The following is an 18,620-nucleotide window of genomic DNA, read 5'->3' as shown; positions in this document are numbered from 1 at the left end:
AACATAAGGTAACGTGATGAACCAGAAAATATAAACACAAGGTTGAGTTTAACTAAAACACATGGTGGTTTCTTTTTGGGCTGTCCAATATTTTGCTGTCTTCTATTTCATCATCGAATAACATGCGATAGTGTGTAAGTGAGTGGTTTGCAGACCTCTATATATATATGTATATATATATAATATATTTTGACATAACTATACTAAAACTACATATTTTAGTAATTAAAATTCCAATTTTAGCCATTACATTGTCTTGGTTCTCACATTAGTTTTACAATTCTTAAAAGTCCAAAAATACATCTAGATTAATATAAAATGTAATGCAAAATTCAACAAAACATGATCTAAACATCAAAATTCATTGGTAACGTTAATAATTTTTGGCCTAGTGATAAGAATAAAATTCCAAGACCCACATAGTCATGGGTTCAAATTTTGTGCAGATAGTAGTTAGATTAGATCAAAAACTTCATTATAAATATAAAAATTTATCATTAACAGAAAAATATAAATACTCATTTTCAATCTATAATATCGTTGAAATTTCAATAATTTTAATTTAGACCAGAACCAGAGTGGATGGGACGACCAAGTGAAAACAGCTTTTCCTAAGTGTATTAAGAGGTTCTTGCTGATTCTTATGCACTATAGAATAGAAGGCGACTCAATTTTTGGCTTCCATTTTCCAAGGTCTATATATGTATATATGTATCCGCTCTGTCTCATTTTCGGTTCTCTTCGCTTCTCCTAGGGCTCGAGGATTGCCCTGCGCTACTCCAGATCTCGGAAGTCTAGCTGAACCGTTGTTTTTATCCTCGATTGTTTTGCAGATCCGGAGCTCCGATCTCGAAGCTTGAGTTGTCGCCAGTCATGGCGGCCGCTAATGCTCCGATCACCATGAAAGAAGCCCTCACGGTATCAATTATGCTAAAGCTATTGCAATTTTTTCGAATCGAACTCTTGGACTGCTTAATCTAATAGTTTATTTCATTAGGATCGTTGATTGCCTGATTTGATTCGCTGAATCTGTTGTGAGTTGCAGAGGGAATTGTATGATGAAATTCTTGATTTGGCTTGTCTATTCCAATTTTAGATATGTTTATTGTTTTCTGAAGTTTTTTGTTACTGGAATTGTATTTTGATTGCCTGATGATTCGGTGGTTGCAGTTGACTAGCATAGGGATCAGTCCTCAGTTCATTACGTTCACGAATGTGACTATGGAATCTGATAAGTACATATGTGTTCGTGAGACAGCACCTCAGAACAGCGTGGTCATTATTGACATGAGCATGCCGAATCAGCGTTGAGGCGGCCCATCACCGCAGATTCTGCTCTAATGAACCCGCATACTAGAATTTTGGCGCTGAAAGGTAAGAAGCATTTCTAAGACATTTCTCGTTGTTGACTTTTTTTCAGTGATTTTGGGCCTCAACAGTTTAGATAAATGTGTAGTTAGGGCTCGCTCAGGTCCTGATAAGTTGTTTGTTATCAAACACATGTTCCTCACTTTCCTGACTTGAGTGCATGCAGATGTGGGTTACTGGTTACTGCAAGAAGATGTATTTTTGGCCATTTCAGGTTATCCAAAAAAATTAGATATCTCATTGAAACAGGAAAAGAACTTTGCGAAGGACAGAGTAAAAATAATATTAGCAGAGTTCCAAATTATAAAGGATTTAATGATGATGGGTAGACCTTAATTATATCAAAATTTGCTCCCACATGATTGTTACTTTGAGAAAATTTCTCCCAGAAGTCTAGGAAGGTTATTTGTATGAGAATGTCACAGTTAAGTTCCCATGTGCATGCTCGAACCCTTTTTAGGGAAAGACCTATGTTCTTGGCTGACAAATGTGCCTTTCTCATGGGTGCAAGCACACTGAAAGTTGCTCCTTAATCAACGAGATCCCCCACCCCACCCCCCCCATACATCTATCTTTATTTTCAGTGACATTCTGTTTTTATCTTATTCTCCCTTTTTCATAGACACGAGGTTCTTCTCAAATCTTATATCTTTTTTCTTCAGCTTGCATATGTTGAATAGTCTTCACATATACCTCAAATTTCTGAAATCCAAATAAAGTTGCTGAAATACCGTTAGCAAGTCTTGCTGTTAATTGATTTTATGTCTTAGGAATATGCTAAATAACTATGATTTACTGAAACATTTTGGACGGTTTCGTGAATTTGAAAATATTGAATTATTATTTTTCTCTATCATTGCTATCTGCTGTTGTGGGTAAGTGCAAAATCTAAGTGCTTGTATGAATAAGGTTGCATATTTTCTTCAATGTTTTTTTCTCTCTGAGCCCCTGCTCACAAAGATTACATTGCTATTGGTGCCTTCCTTATTTTTTTTATTTATGTCTTGCATTTGTTAAAATTTTCAGACATTATTATGATCTGTTTGAAAACCATCCTTTAAGTGCCTAAGCTTGATGAGTCAATCCCATGTTGTTTACACCTAGCGCTCAAGTCACTTTTTTGTAGTGGGGAAACTTATGGGAATAATCAGGCTGTGAATGCAAGGATACAATGATTTGGCCATTATAGCTGTTAAGGAAGCAATGAAACTAACAAGAATTCCAATCTTAGTAATGATATAAGCTTATGAAGATCATGGAGCCAATTGGTTTTGATAACCAATTTGTCTAAGATTATTGCTAAAGTTTTGTCAATGAGATTGAAGAAAGTTTTAAAACCCCCATCGCAGAGGCTCAAGTGCTTTTTCGGAGGGAGACATATTTTTTATTGTTGTCTTATTAGCCAATAAAGTGGTGTAGGAGATGATATGTAATAAAAAGAAACTAGTGGGTGTTTTAAAGTCGATTTTGAGAAGCATTTGATAATGTGGATTGGAGCTTTTTGGAGTTTGTTCTACAACAATAAGGGTTCGGAGAGAAAGGGAGAGCATAAGGGATGTGTTTCGAATGTTTCATTCTCAGTCCTTATCAATGGTAGACCAAGGGGTAAATTCAAGGGAAAGCAAGGCCTAAGGCAAAGGGATCTACTTTCCGTCTTTCTGTTTAAAATGGTAATAGATGCGTTGGGTAGATTGATAGATAAGGCCAAAGCAATGAACCATAAAGTGGAATGGAAGTTGGTAGAGAGAAAGTTGAGATTTCACACATCCAATTTGCGAATGATACGTAGTTTTTTGTTAAGAATGAGAGTCATCAGAGTTTTTTGGTGGAGAAATTCATTTTGCCAAATGTCAAGACTAAAGACCAATATGGACAAGGTTCGCATTGTTGGGCATCAATTGTGAAAAGGTAAAGTGGAAGGGTTAGCTTGAAAGATTGGATATCGGAGGGAGAATTGGCCTATTAGATATTTAAGGGTTCCACTAGGTGAAATCTTTGAAAACTTCGTTATGGGAACCTGTTTTGTCCAAGATGTCGAAAAAATTAGCGAGTTGGAAGAAAATATTTTTGTCCAGGGGAGAGGGGAAAGATTAAATTTGATTTCAGCAATGATGAATGCTCTGCCAATGTACGTCATATCTCTTTTTAGGGTACCAAGAGTTGTAGCAGTGGTTATGGAGAAGATTAGGAGGGATTTTTATGGGAAAAAGATGACATAGATTTGCATTGTCATTTGGTTGTGTGGGAGCATGCCTGTAAGTTGAAGAAAAACAGGGTTTGGATATTGGGAATATTTGTCAGAGGAATAAGGTCCTCTTGGGTAAATGGTGGTGGAGATGTTCTGTCGAGGAGGAGTCGTTATGGAAAAAAGGTTATTGTTAGCAAATATGGGATGCAAGATAATGGTTGAGACGCAGGTTTACCAAGTAATGTTACATTTGAAGCCCATGGAAGTTATTTCTAGAATTTATCCGGCTTTTCATCAGATTTTTGGGAGGTTAAGTGGTGGGATATTCGTTTTTAAAGATCTTTATCCTTATTTATTTCCGATTTCTTCGATTCACAACAAGCCTATTTCTCACTTTATTCAGTCGGTGGAATCTTCTATTCCTTTTTCTTTATCTTGGTTTTTTCACTTTCGGAGGGACCTCAGGGATGATGAAGTGAATGATTTGAGTTTTTCGATAAGGTCTTTAGAGAGGGTCAGTTGGATGAGGAATGTGTATATTTTAGGTTTTGGGAAGGCGATTCTTTAGGGTTTTTTTTTGTTAAATCTTTCTATGAGTCACTCTTTCGTATCTGTGATTTTCCTCTCTTTCTTCTTTTTCATGTTATTTGGAAATCACCGATCTCACCAAAGGTTCAAATATTCTCGTGGACTGCGGTTTTGGGTAAGTTTGCCAACCTGTGATATGTTGCAAAAGAGATTACCTACACGTGCTATTTGTCCGAACTGGTCTGTATTCTGTCGGAAAGAGGTGGAGACTTAGAATCACATACTCATGTGTTGTTTTTTCACGAGTTTTTCTTTGGTACAAGCTTTGGAGGAGTTGGGTCTGCTTTGGGTAGTTCCAAGATCTTCACACGACCTGTTTGCTTCAGATCTTGGACGCTATCTTGGCAGGTGGATGGAGCCAAATAGAAGGATTTTGGACAATACAGAAGAGCCAGCTGAAGATTGTTGGGAAAAATTTAAGTTTCGGGCATCTGATTGGATTGAGAAGCATTCAAAGTTTAAGAATTTCTTGATTTCAGATTCAGTGTGAGACTAAAGTTATATTTGTTGTTGTTATGATTAGTTATTTTACTTTTCTCCCTCACGGATCTCTTGTCCGCTTTTTGTAATTATTAAATTTAATCTTCTAATATATCATCGTTTCTTATAAAAAAGATAGAGGAGGATGATTATGCGAAGACCTCCTTGTTGGCTAGAACAACGAAAGAAGATTACAGGTAGAATAAATTTTAGAGAACAAGCTCCTTAGATTCTTGACTTGACTTCAAGCTGCCTTGTATTTGCCACCTCGAATTATTAACAAGATTTCCTAGAATAGCTTCTTGACTTGGCTTCAATTTACCATGCAGTTACTGCCTTGACTTTTAGAAACCTAAGAACCATATTCCGTGAGGTTATCAAATGATTCACTCCTGCTCAATCTTGGTGGACAGAAAGATTCAGGTTTTCTAGGTTCACATTTGGACTAAATTGAGGACCATCTGCATGTCTATTCCATTTCCTTCATTTCTTCAGCCAATACTTTTTCCTTTTTCCTTGACTGACTTGGCAATGCTCTCCGAATCACCAGATTATTTCTTTGTGGACAGAGATGAACTAGGAAGCGAGGGGACTTGAAAAAGGAATTGCTGTTGATTTACTAGATTGATTATCGTCCACTAGTTTATCTGAAGATAAAACATGAGCACCATTCAATAGCACTTGAACGTCCATGGAACATATTGGAGAATCCCCATCGTCCCCTTTAGTTTAAAACTGGTTAGAAGAATTAGCCATAGAAGATTGCTCTTGGGCTGAGATAGAATCAGTGGGGCCAGATCAGAATTTGTAATCTGGGCCGATGCACTAGGGAAAAGTACATGGGCTGTGGGTTGAACCGATTCTGAGAGTTTAACTGTATCACATGGATGTTGGACTGGCTGTTCCATGTTTCTAGGTGATTTGGGCTGACACAAAGCAAGCCTGGAATCACCCTTTCCAACAGCCGTGGCAATCATTTCTTTCTAAGTTTTGGGATGAGGAGTCGTGCGCCAAATGCCGTTCCTAGTTGTGTTAAGGGTCTTACAAGTTTTCATCTCATGGAAAATCTCACCTTTTTATCCATTGATGATACGACCACGAGAAGTGTTAGCCTTAGCAATTTGGTTCAGAACGTATTCAGTAATTATTATTAACATGTACTGCTGAAATTAGTGAACTTGCTGGTATGGGATCCTATGTTCTTTTAGTCTTCACCAAAATATTGATGTTTATTGATGAAGCTCAACTTCCTGGAACCACTCAAGATCACTTGCAAATTTTCAACATTGAGGCCAAAGCAAAGATGAAGTCTTATCAGATGCCGGAGCAGGCAAGTATATCAATACCTGTGACTGTTGTACACTTGATACTTCAGGTTGTGGACATATAAGTTAATATTATATACAACATTCAAGTCTTCTGAAGTTGGTTGTTCTGCACATTATACTTCTATGGCAGGTTGTATTTTGGAAGTGGATTTCTCCCAAGATGTTAGGTTAGTGACCCAATCCTCGGTTTATCACTGGTCGATTGAAGGCAAGATCAAAACCATTTGGATTCTCTCTTAAGTTTAGTACATTTTCTGCATTTCATTTTCTTCAAGTAGTTGCACTGTCTTTCCTTAATAATTTTCCTCTCTCCCTGAGTAGGTGACTCTGAACCTGTAAAGATGTTTGAAAGAACTGCTAATTTAGCAAACAACCAAATCATCAATTATAAATGTGACCCTTCTGAAAAGTGGTTGGTTTTGATCGGGATTGCTCCTGGTTCACCCGAGGTGAGTGGATGGCAATTTTTTACTTTTCAAATTTAAAATAAAGATTTTGGCCAGAATCAGAGTAGTTCACATTGTTAATGATAGAAAATAATTTGTTTTCCACAAGTTTTTTCTTTCGGGATCACCTTCCTTAACAAATCTATTTTTATAGCTTGCAAAGTTTCCTTGCCTTTTCTTTTCAATATTCTTCAACAATGTCACACTTATATTTTTGAGTCAAAATTTTATGATGGTGATAATGATGATAGATCATATACAGATATTTTGTGTTTACTAGTTTTTGGAGACATTATTTTTACTTTCATAGTTCTGCGTTTTGTGTTTCATTGCCAACAATTGGACTGAGATGTTCCTTCTTTAGCGGCCACAACTCGTCAAAGGAAATATGCAACTGTTTTCTGTAGACCAACAACGCAGTCAATCTCTTGAAGCACATGCTGCATCTTTTGCCTCTTTCCGGGTACTTTGCTCCTTGCTTTTGATTTCTATGCTCTATATTCTGTTTCTGTGGGCAAAGCTGTTGCTAACTCTCTTTATATATTCTTATGCAGGTTGCAGGAAATGATAAAGACTCCATTCTTATTTCTTTTGCAACAAAGTCCTCTAATTCTGGTCAGATTTCATCGAAGTTGCATGTTATTGAGCTTGGTGCGCAGCCAGGTGCATATATCTTTCATGGTTTTTTGATTTTGATCTTCTTAGTCATATTAAACAAAATTACTGGTTTTGATGTCATGTTCAGGATATATACATGATATCAATATTTTTTCTATTTATGTTTATTTATTGGCCTAACGCTTGCACGCCTTTACAGGGAAACCAACTTTCACCAAAAAGCAGGCGGATTTGTTCTTCCCTCCAGATTTTGCTGATGACTTCCCAGTGGCTATGCAGGTATTTCTTCTTGAAATATCTTTCCCCCTCTTGCAAATGGGTTAGTCTTTGCTAAATTTAAAAGGCGTATGTCGAATTTAACCACCTTACTAGTCTGTTGAACTCAAGGTCAAGTTCAAATTTATTTATTCAAATATGAGCATTTTATCTATTTATATTTTTAATAAAAGACAGGGATATATTAATCAATATAGTTTTTAAATATTTATTGGTAAAATATCATCATTATTCTAAAATACTATTATTAATTCTACATACAAAGCTCGTGAATATAATAATTAATGGAATTAGTGAGCCAAATTCGTTATTTGAGTGCATGCGATGGTCAGGGATCCAATCTTGTGAGCTAAGCCCGTGAAACAAATTTACTAGAATAAACTTGAGCTCCAACTCGGACGAGTTTGAGAGTTAGCTATCGAATTTTACAAGTTTGTTATGTTTAGCTCTCTATGTTTGAATTTTTATGTCTATTTAACAGGCTAATTATATGGTTTTGCGCAGATATCCCATAAGTTTAGTCTTATTTATGTTATCACGAAGCTTGGGTTGCTCTTTGTGTATGATCTGGAATCTGCTGCTGCCGTATACAGAAATAGAATCAGTCCAGATCCCATTTTTCTGACATCAGAGGCTTTATCAGTTGGAGGTTTCTATGCTATTAACAGGCGAGGTCAAGTTTTACTTGCAACTGTTAATGAAGCAACTATAGTGTCTTTTGTCAGCGGCCAGGTATGCTAAGATTCTGCAGTTTCTGTAATATTCATTCTTCTTTTTAACAGATATTTAGAGTCTTAATCATCTCAAAAAAATAAAAATATTTAGAGTCTTAATGATTATTGCTAGTTGAACAATCTGGAGCTTGCTGTCAACCTTGCAAAAAGAGGAAACCTTCCTGGTGCTGAGAATTTGGTAGGTTAAATTTGACTTTTGATGGTCTAAATGTTTAATATAGCTGTGTGGAGAAAGAAATTTACATTTATTCCTATGCTTGGTGTGCATGAATGCTTTTTACAAAATTATTTTGATGCTGAATGGTTTCCCTGGGGTGGAATAGAATTAGGCTTGGGCTGTTTCCTGATTAAAAGCTGGACTAGATTTTTGTCGTGCCAAAATCTTGATCGGTTTTTTTTGTTTATGACAAGAAAAGCATGCGTTTGATTGCACGTTCCTATATCATTTCCGAGTAAAGTCTAAAATATTTTACTGAGCTGTCAAACCGAACTTTTTCATCGACTTTTTGCAGTTGTTTTTCTGGGTGATCAAAGCAGATGCTTGCTTATGTTTTTGTTTAGTAATTGCGTTCTTATTGGATGCAGACGATGTAACTTTTTGCTATCTGAAAATGTGTTAGGTTGTTCAACGTTTTCAAGAATTGTTTGCTCAGACAAAGTATAAAGAGGCTGCCGAGCTTGCTGCAGAATCTCCTCAAGGCATACTAAGGACTCCTGATACTGTTGCTAAATTTCAGGTGCCTGTTGTTCATTAGCTTTCATGTTTAGAAATCTGATTTGGCATCCTGTGTATTTTCTTTTGTTGGGATGAGAGTTTGATTAGATAACATGTATTTGTTTAGAGTGTACCTGTTCAAGCTGGGCAGACACCGCCGTTGTTGCAGTACTTTGGGACGCTGTTAACTAAAGGAAAGCTTAATGCGTTTGAGTCTCTGGAGTTATCACGGCTAGTTGTTAACCAGAACAAAAAGAATTTATTGGAGAACTGGTTGGCTGAAGATAAACTTGAATGCAGTGAGGAACTTGGAGACCTTGTGAAGGTAATTCATTCAGTTTGGAACTTCCACCACTTTCAGATCGTTTATTGTTTCAAATCTGATTTTTAACGTGTCCCATTTTATTGTGCAATTTTTATTTTCAGTTTCCTCTTTTATTTTGTAGACTGTTGACAATGACCTTGCACTGAAAATATATATCAAAGCTAGAGCTACACCGAAAGTCGTGGCAGCTTTTGCTGAGCGTCGGGAGTTTGACAAAATCTTGATATATTCAAAGCAGGTCAATGACGCTAGTTTATAACAGAGTTGTTGCCTTTTCACTTGTTATCGTTTTTTGACATTCTGTAATACAATTGATTCCAATGAAAAATCATGTTTAACTTGAAACAGGTGGGATATACACCAGATTATCTGTTTCTTTTGCAAACCATTCTCCGGTCGGATCCTCAGGTATACAGGGATTGACATAAAACTAATTTTTGAAGTCTTCGACAATGTTATCTATTATGCTTGAGTTGCTTGTTATGTTGAATTATGATGGAACCTGATATTTGGAGGCACATTTTAATGATTTCATCTGGTTCTACAGGGAGCAGTTAATTTTGCTCTTATGATGTCTCAAATGGAAGGAGGTTGTCCTGTTGACTACAATACTATTACTGATCTCTTCCTTCAGGTATGTATGTTTCTTTTATATTTGAATATTCTGATTTTATGGTCATTGTTCTTATGTGTTTTTCCCATTTCATCTTTGAAAGCCTTAGGATCTTATGTTTTTTAGATGATTAATTGTAAAGTCTTTCTATTTTGATAATTTTCATCAGAGGAACATGATCCGTGAAGCAACAGCGTTTCTGTTGGATGTCCTGAAACCAAATCTACCAGAGCATGCGTTCCTACAAACTAAGGTCAATATTGATTCATGCTAATCCTCTTGTAACTCAACATCAATCTTTTATTTTGTTCACAGAGGCATCATGTATTTGTTCTTTTTTTTCAGGTCCTGGAGATCAATCTTGTGACCTTTCCCAATGTAGCAGACGCTATTTTGGCTAATGGAATGTTTAGTCACTATGACAGGCCTAGGATTGCCCAACTCTGCGAGAAAGCTGGCCTTTATGTTCGAGCACTACAGGTTACATCTCACCCATTTATGTACCCAAGACTTACATGTTACTTCTAATTTTTAATCAAACATTTTACTTGTGTCTGCAGCATTACTCTGAGCTGCCCGATATCAAGCGTGTTATTGTCAACACTCATGCAATTGAGCCACAGGTTACTAAAATTAGTATTGTTTGCCATTCAACTGGTCAATATTAGTGCTTAATGATGCGATAATTTCAGGCACTTGTAGAGTTCTTTGGTACACTTTCCCCAGAATGGGCTCTGGAGTGTATGAAGGATCTTTTGCTAGTCAATTTAAGAGGAAACCTTCAGATAATTGTCCAGGTAGGGTGAAGGCATAAAGATTTAAATGTTGAATTTATTGAAAGATGCCTTTCTGAAACCAAGGCCCCACAATTGTGAAGTTTATTGTTTTCATTTAATTGAAGTGACTTTATAATTCATATATTGGTTACAATTGCTGTTCTAAAATGCGTAGGTTGCTAAAGAATATTGCGAACAATTGGGTGTTGCAACTTGTATTAAGCTCTTTGAGCAGTTCAAGTCATATGAAGGATTATATTTCTTCCTGGGATCATATTTGAGCTCCAGGTAATTTGCTAGGAAAGGAATGGATTTCTAATTGCTGTCCAATGACCTGACGCTTTTGTATTTAATCTATCTTTATGATTATTGGTTTCTGGCAGTGAGGATCCTGATATTCACTTCAAGTACATTGAGGCTGCTGCCAAGACTGGACAAATTAAAGAGGTTGAGCGTGTAACCAGAGAATCAAATTTCTACGACCCTGAAAAGACAAAGAATTTTTTAATGGAAGCAAAACTTCCAGATGCCCGACCATTAATCAATGTTTGTGACCGCTTTGGTTTTGTTCCAGATCTCACCCATTACTTGTACTCGAACAACATGCTTCGCTATATTGAAGGTTATGTGCAGAAGGTATGATGATCTTTTGAAAAATTTCTTGCCTATAGGGTAAATCTTGTCTTTCATGCAAGTGATTGTTATTTGCTTTATAGGTCAATCCTGGAAATGCTCCATTAGTTGTTGGTCAACTCCTAGATGACGAGTGTCCTGAAGATTTTATTAAAGGTCTGATTCTCTCTGTTCGTTCTCTGCTTCCAGTCGAGCCACTGGTGGATGAGTGCGAGAAAAGGTACCTTTTATACACCATGCCCTCTAGCTTAGCTTTGCATCGAGCAAGCTTCTTCCTTGATATCTTTTCTTGTGATATGTGGTTTGCAGGAATCGTCTTCGCCTGCTCACTCAGTTTCTGGAACATCTTGTGAGTGAAGGAAGCCAAGATGTGCATGTCCACAATGCTTTGGGTAAAATAATAATAGATAGCAACAACAATCCGGAACATTTTCTCACCACCAACCCATATTATGATTCTCGTGTTGTTGGTAAATATTGTGAAAAGCGTGATCCTACCCTTGCCGTTGTGGCTTACCGGAGAGGACAGTGTGATGATGAACTTATTAATGTGACAAATAAGAATTCTTTGTTCAAGCTGCAAGCAAGGTTTGTGATGCGTAGTTCTATTGAATGTTACACATTAGTTAATTAGTTTCATGCGTATCAGAAGTTGATCCACTTTTTGTTTATAATTTCAGATATGTGGTTGAAAGAATGGATGCTGATCTCTGGGGAAAAGTTCTTGATCCTGAAAATGAATTCAGAAGGCTGCTTATTGATCAAGTCGTATCTACTGCGTTGCCTGAAAGCAAGAGCCCAGAGCAAGTTTCTGCTGCTGTTAAAGCTTTTATGACTGCTGATCTCCCTCACGAACTAATTGAATTGCTTGAAAAGATTGTTCTTCAGAACTCTGCCTTTAGTGGAAACTTTAACCTGCAAAACTTACTTATCTTGACAGCAATCAAGGCAGACCCTTCTAGAGTTATGGACTATATTAATAGACTTGATAACTTTGATGGCCCTGCAGTTGGAGAAGTGGCTGTGGAAGCTCAATTGTATGAAGAAGCTTTTGCTATTTTCAAGAAATTTAATTTGAATGTCCAGGCTGTTGATGTTTTGCTGGATAATATTCGAGATATTAATCGAGCTGTAGAATTTGCTTTTCGTGTTGAAGAAGATTCTGTTTGGAGCCATGTTGCTAAATCTCAACTCAGGGAAGGACTGGTGAGCGATGCAATTGAGTCATTTATTCGTGCAGATGATGCTACTCAATTCCTGGAGGTCATCCGAGCTGCCGAGGATGCAAATGTTTATCATGACTTGGTGAAGTACCTTCTCATGGTCAGGCTGAAAACTAAGGAACCAAAAGTCGACAGTGAGCTCATTTATGCATATGCTAAGATTGATAGATTGGGTGACATCGAAGAATTTATTCTTATGCCAAATGTTGCTAATCTGCCGAATGTTGGTGATCGCTTGTATGATGAAGCTTTGTACGAGGCTGCAAAGATTATTTTTGCTTTTATCTCTAACTGGGGCAAATTGGCAATCACACTAGTGAAGTTGAAGCAATTTCAAGGTGCTGTTGATGCAGCAAGAAAAGCCAACAGCGCAAAGACATGGAAAGAAGTCTGCTTTGCTTGTGTTGATGCTGAGGAGTTCCGCTTGGCTCAGATATGTGGTCTGAACATCATTGTACAGGTATTTCACAGATTTTCATTTTTCAAGTGTAGTATTTTACTCTACTACAATCAAGTGATTTGATTTCATAATCCAAGATTTCTGAACTAAAATTATATTGTGGCACATTATTTTGTGATTCTTGTAGGTGGATGACCTGGAAGAGGTTAGCGAGTATTATCAAAACAGAGGATGCTTTAATGAGCTCTTATCTCTCATGGAAAGTGGTTTAGGATTGGAACGTGCACATATGGGGATTTTTACCGAGTTGGGTGTCCTGTATGCTAGATACCGTCATGAAAAGCTTATGGAGCACATCAAATTGTTTTCTACACGTCTGAATATTCCCAAGCTTATCAGAGCATGTGACGAACAACAGCATTGGCAAGAATTAACTTATCTATACGTTCAGTATGATGAGTTTGATAATGCTGCTACAACTGTGATGAATCATTCCCCAGAAGCTTGGGAGCACATGCAATTTAAAGATATTATTGTCAAAGTTGCCAATGTGGAGCTATATTACAAAGCTGTGCATTTCTATTTGCAAGAACATCCTGACCTCATCAATGATGTCCTGAATGTTCTTGCCCTTCGCGTTGATCACACTCGTGTTGTGGACATAATGAGAAAGGTTGACACTTCTGCTTGATATGTTTTTTCTTTTCAGCGTTCACAATTGTTTGTAAGTTTTTAATTGTTTTATGTTAATATGTGTAGGCGGGTCATCTACGTCTTGTTAAGCCTTATATGGTTGCAGTTCAGAGCAATAATGTGTCTGCAGTGAATGAAGCTCTCAATGACATCTATGTAGAGGAGGAGGATTATGACAGACTTCGCGAATCAATTGACTTGCATGATAACTTTGATCAAATTGGTCTCGCTCAAAGGGTACGCTGAAGTTACTACAGTCTGTTCCTTTTCTTCATTTCTTTCTTTCTTTTATTTTTCTTTTCTTTTTTCGTTTTCCTTTTTTTTTAGAAAGTTTAGAATTACTGATTAACGTGCTTGAGTAGGTTGAGAAACATGAGCTTCTGGAGATGAGGCGTGTTTCAGCCTACATTTACAAGAAAGCGGGCAGATGGAAGCAATCAATTGCATTATCAAAGAAAGACAACCTCTACAAAGATGCGATGGAGACAGCTTCACAATCTGGTGATCGTGAACTTGCTGAAGAGTTACTTGTTTACTTCGTTGAACAGGTTCGCTTTATCAACAAACAATATCTAATCTAATATTTTTTCCCTGAAGAAAATATATGGTCTTTCTTTTCAAATCCAATCGAAGTCCTTTTCATATTGCAAACGATGTTAACTATTTTTTAGTAAGGTGGTGTCTATTTTGCATTTATAATGACATTAATATCACTATGCTTTCAGAAGACTATGAGTATTATGATTACATCAATATTTAATGGTTGACTAGGGTATCTAATTGGTTTTTTCTTCTTTTTAGGGCAAGAAGGAATGCTTTGCTTCATGCCTCTTTGTTTGTTACGACTTGATTCGCCCAGACGTTGCACTCGAACTTGCCTGGATGAATAACATGATTGACTTTGCCTTCCCGTATCTATTACAGGTGATTTCTCTATATCTTTCCTTTCCTTCCTCTCCTGTCATCGTGTACTTGTCTTTGGGGTCCTTATTTTGTATTTTCTGGTCAAATAAAAAGTAAATTCTAGAATAGTTCTTGGGACCTTTTACTTTCATTTGCTCTGTTTCATAACAAGCATATGCGTCTTTGTTTCTCGTTCAGTTTATCCGTGAATATACCGGCAAAGTTGATGAACTAATAAAGGACAAGATTGAGGCTATGAAGGAAGTGAAGGCTAAAGCCGAGGAGGAGAAAGATGTCATCATGCAGCAGGTATATATGATGCCCGAAACAAATTTTTCTCTCTCAAGTAATTAGACATTTTTATTCATTTAATTTAGTTTACAAATTGATATACTTGGTACGTCCTTTCTTGACCAAAATTTGATGAATTCACATTGCAGAAAAAGTACTTTCAACAGCTGACTATGACTCGTCATTATTTTCCAAACCATATCTTAAATTACTGGGATCTCTAACTGCTAATTACGACTAATTCTGCAGAATTTGTATGCCCAATTGTTGCCTCTTGCTTTGCCAGCGCCGCCTATGCCGGGTATGGGAGGGGGTTACCCTGTACCGCCGCCGATGGGTGGCATGGGCATGCCGCCGATGCCACCATTTGGCATGCCACCAATGGGTTCCTATTGATTTTTCTATGGTTACCTTGTCAACATTTGCTACAAGTAGTCACATACTGAGTATGCACCCAAGGTTTGGCAGCGACAATGCAATATAGTTTCTTGTTTGTATCATATTCTCTTCTCATTTCTGGAAGATGGCTAGCTGAGGCATGAGACGATCTAGCCTGTAATACGGTAAAAATTTATATAAATATTTTCTTGTAATATTCTTTTGTAGCTGAGGCATTTTTTTTGCAGCTCTAGGCTGCAAGAATATGACAATTTTACAAATAATGATGCTGTAAAAAATGTGGTTTGTTTTATATTGATTCTTGGGTGTTGTTTTCTTGTTTAGTTTCACTTGAGAATTTTACAATCGTCTCACGTTGGTATATACAAGAGTTTTTGATTCTGCATTGAGTCTAAATTTCCTCTCTTCTTTTGGATTCCGATTCCCTTTCTCCCTTCTGCATTGGGAACGCTCAACTGGAGGGAAAAATTTGACTATTTAAAAGAGTGACCTTCAATTATAAAAATAACATAATGTAATTGGTTACATTACCTGTTTTTAGCATGAGATTGTTTTTAAAAATAAATGTGTCGGGAAGGTACCTCAACGGAGAGAAATACTCCACCAATTCTAAAACTTAAAAGATGTATTGACAAAAGATGTAAAATCTAACACTTGTCTGTGTGTGATCTCAGTCTACGAGTCTACACCAACGCACAACTTTGACGTATAAATTTTAATCGGGCTTCCCAACCCTATTTCTCCCTGTCAAAACATTATATTCTAAATTTAGCAATTTTCTTCGTATAACATTTGTTTTATTTTTCTCATTTACTGTCTTTGTATTTAATATTTACCCTCTTTATCAAGTTGAAAAATGATAATATATAAAAGATAATATCGAATACGTTAATTACATCCTAGAAAATGAAAAAAAATCAATAAAAAAAGTTAAAATATTGTTAGAATTAAATTTCGGAATTTGACAAATAAAAAATTGATATTTGCAGAACTGATCAAGCTAAACTGAAATTACATATAACTGATCATATAAGATGGAAAACTGAAGTAATCCGAACTGAAGATTAATGAGATAAATGATCGGATGCCATCGAACTGAACAAAGTTAACTGAATCAGTAAAGTCAACAGAACTATCAGTTAGAATTGACCAGGACGTTTAAAATCAGTCCAACTGATCATTCGAATAGTCTAACATCAGATCAGTTCGACATGTCATCAATTAAGATAGCTTTAAACCGACAAGTCATACTAAGCTGACTGCAACTAACAGAAGGAGTGCCGCACAACAGATTGCAACATCGTACTATTGTCAGAAGAATGTTGACACACTCAGAAAGGACGAATCAACGAATATGTATTAATTAATGCATTCAACGTTACCGTTGGAAGCAAAGCCTGTAAATAGCTGAGGAATTCAGTAAGAAGGGGTGATTGAATTTTTTTGAAAAAGAGAACACTTGAAAGATCCAGTTACTCAAGATCAGTTGCGATATTTACACAGAAAAAAGGCTCACATCTCAAAGTCATATTCATAGTAGTCAGATTATTATTTGAGCAAAAAAACATTAGCAAATTGCATTTTTGTATTCGATCAAGATCAGTTGTGTAATGTCTCGAAAATTTGAAGGTCCACGTGAATCACGTGCATGCAAATTATTAAATTTCTTTGTATTTTATTAAATTCTTTTAAAACATAAAATGCATGTTTATTTTATTAATTTGTGTTTAATTATTTTATGTATAATTCATGCGTGATAGGATCTAATTCATGAAATTTTCATAAGTACATGCATTAGGGTTTCTAGGTGCATTTCACGTCCGAACGAAGAACGGAGACCGGAGAATTTTCAGAATAATTATTTTACTACACGATTTATTTTTATAAATTAATTTAAAACGTTTTTAAGTGTATTTTTTGAAAATAAGATTTTATTGGGTATTTTTATCCTCAGGACTTTATTTTTACCGGTACGTGAATTTTATCGAATCGGAAGAATTTTTAATGGTTCGGCTAATATTTTCAAAATCTTTTCAACACAATAATTTTCTGGAGTGAGTTTGAAATTAATGGGCCTACCTTTAAGCTTGTTGGGCCTAAAATATTTTAACCTTTAGTTGATAATTTAAGGCCCCTCTATCTATCATTATCTATTATTATCTATATAATTAAGTATCATTAACCATTTAACCTAATCATAATCCACTCACCACTCAGCCGCCCACCCCCTCCAATCGGTTATTCTCTTCGTGAGTGCAGCAGCATAAGATTTCGGTTATTCTCTTCCTCCAAGCTCAAGTTCTTCCCACGTCTTGGGTTCCTTCAAACTGTTGTGCACCAATAAACTCATCAGGCACGCATTGTTCTATTCTTTATGCATCATACACGTATTATATTCTGATGTAAGTGTTTTTGCTTTTAAATTCTCGATCCAACCGTGAATGGGTAAGAATTTCGGTTTTGAGTTCATGACATGCATTTTTTTCATACTATCTCACGGTTTTGCTTATGTTGGTGCAATGGGGCTTTCATGGGATGAGTTGAGGTCTGGGATCATCGAGAAGAAGAGTAATACTAGGCTGGAATCGAGGCCACCCAGCGTAGAGTAAGAGTGATCCACGATGGTCCACGATTCTTGGTTATGGGTTCGTTTTTTTGGGTAGATCTGTGGGGTAGGATGGGCCAGTGTTGCAGGAGCCATACCAAGCCATGGACTAGACCCTGAGGGGTCTGAACCATGGCCAGGATGTTATAGATTTTTCACAAAAATCATGTTTTCATGATATATAATATGCGGAAGCGGATCGAGAATTATCTCCGGTCATTGAAATTTTTTTGATTTCTCTGATTTTCTTCTCGGTTGATGCCTTCTAAGCACTCCACCCTCTCGATAGATGGTGTATATTTCTTTTGAGGTGTGTATGCTTAGGGACCTCAATCGCTCTATTTATAGGCGTTTCTCATACCATCGATGAGTGTATCGAGAGCCGAGATTCAGAAGGAGAATTGTGTACGCATCTAAATTTTCTTGGCCGTCGCCAATATCAATTTGTACACGCTACTTCTTTTAACATGTGTCATATTTCTTACATTCTCCCACTTGACACATATATCTAATTTACCATAGTAGAAAACAGAATACATGAATCATGGCAACAGTTCCTCTAGAAGCGAGTATTATCTTCCATGTATCACAATGCATTATGTATCTCAAACTGTATAACTTAATGAATAAATCTTATGTTTATTCGAGGTCTAACTTTATTGATATTTCTCGAATCAATGAATGTGTGCACAACAAATACGAGAAAATATCACATCATAGTTTCATTAACTTTGTACTTACAACGAAATTACATAAAGGAACCAAGTCCCATTTTTTCTGTATGATCCTTAAATTTCAATGGTGGCATGCCCTTAGTCAAAGGATCCACAATCATCAATTCAGTGCTAATGTGCTCGATAAGTAACTTCTTATCTTTAACACGTTCTCGTATGGCTAAATACTTAATGTCGATGTGCTTGCTTCGACTACCACTTTTGTTATTTTTAGCCATAAAAACAGCAGATGAATTGTCACAATATATTCTTAATGGCCTAGATATAGAATCCATAATTCTAAG

The 18,620-nt window shown here is 36.5% G+C and overlaps 1 pseudogene; it reads left to right on the top strand.

The window, feature by feature from the left end:
* The first annotated feature begins 839 nt into the window (after positions 1–839).
* LOC142549203 (clathrin heavy chain 1-like) lies at positions 840–15,320 on the top strand (annotated as a pseudogene).
* The last annotated feature ends 3,300 nt before the right edge of the window (positions 15,321–18,620 follow it).

Source organism: Primulina tabacum, chromosome 6 (genome assembly GCF_025594145.1).
Source record: "Primulina tabacum isolate GXHZ01 chromosome 6, ASM2559414v2, whole genome shotgun sequence".
Lineage (NCBI taxonomy): Eukaryota > Viridiplantae > Streptophyta > Magnoliopsida > Lamiales > Gesneriaceae > Primulina > Primulina tabacum.
The sequence above is the reverse complement of the archived record's forward strand: the minus strand, read 5'-3'. Positions and strand labels throughout refer to the sequence as shown.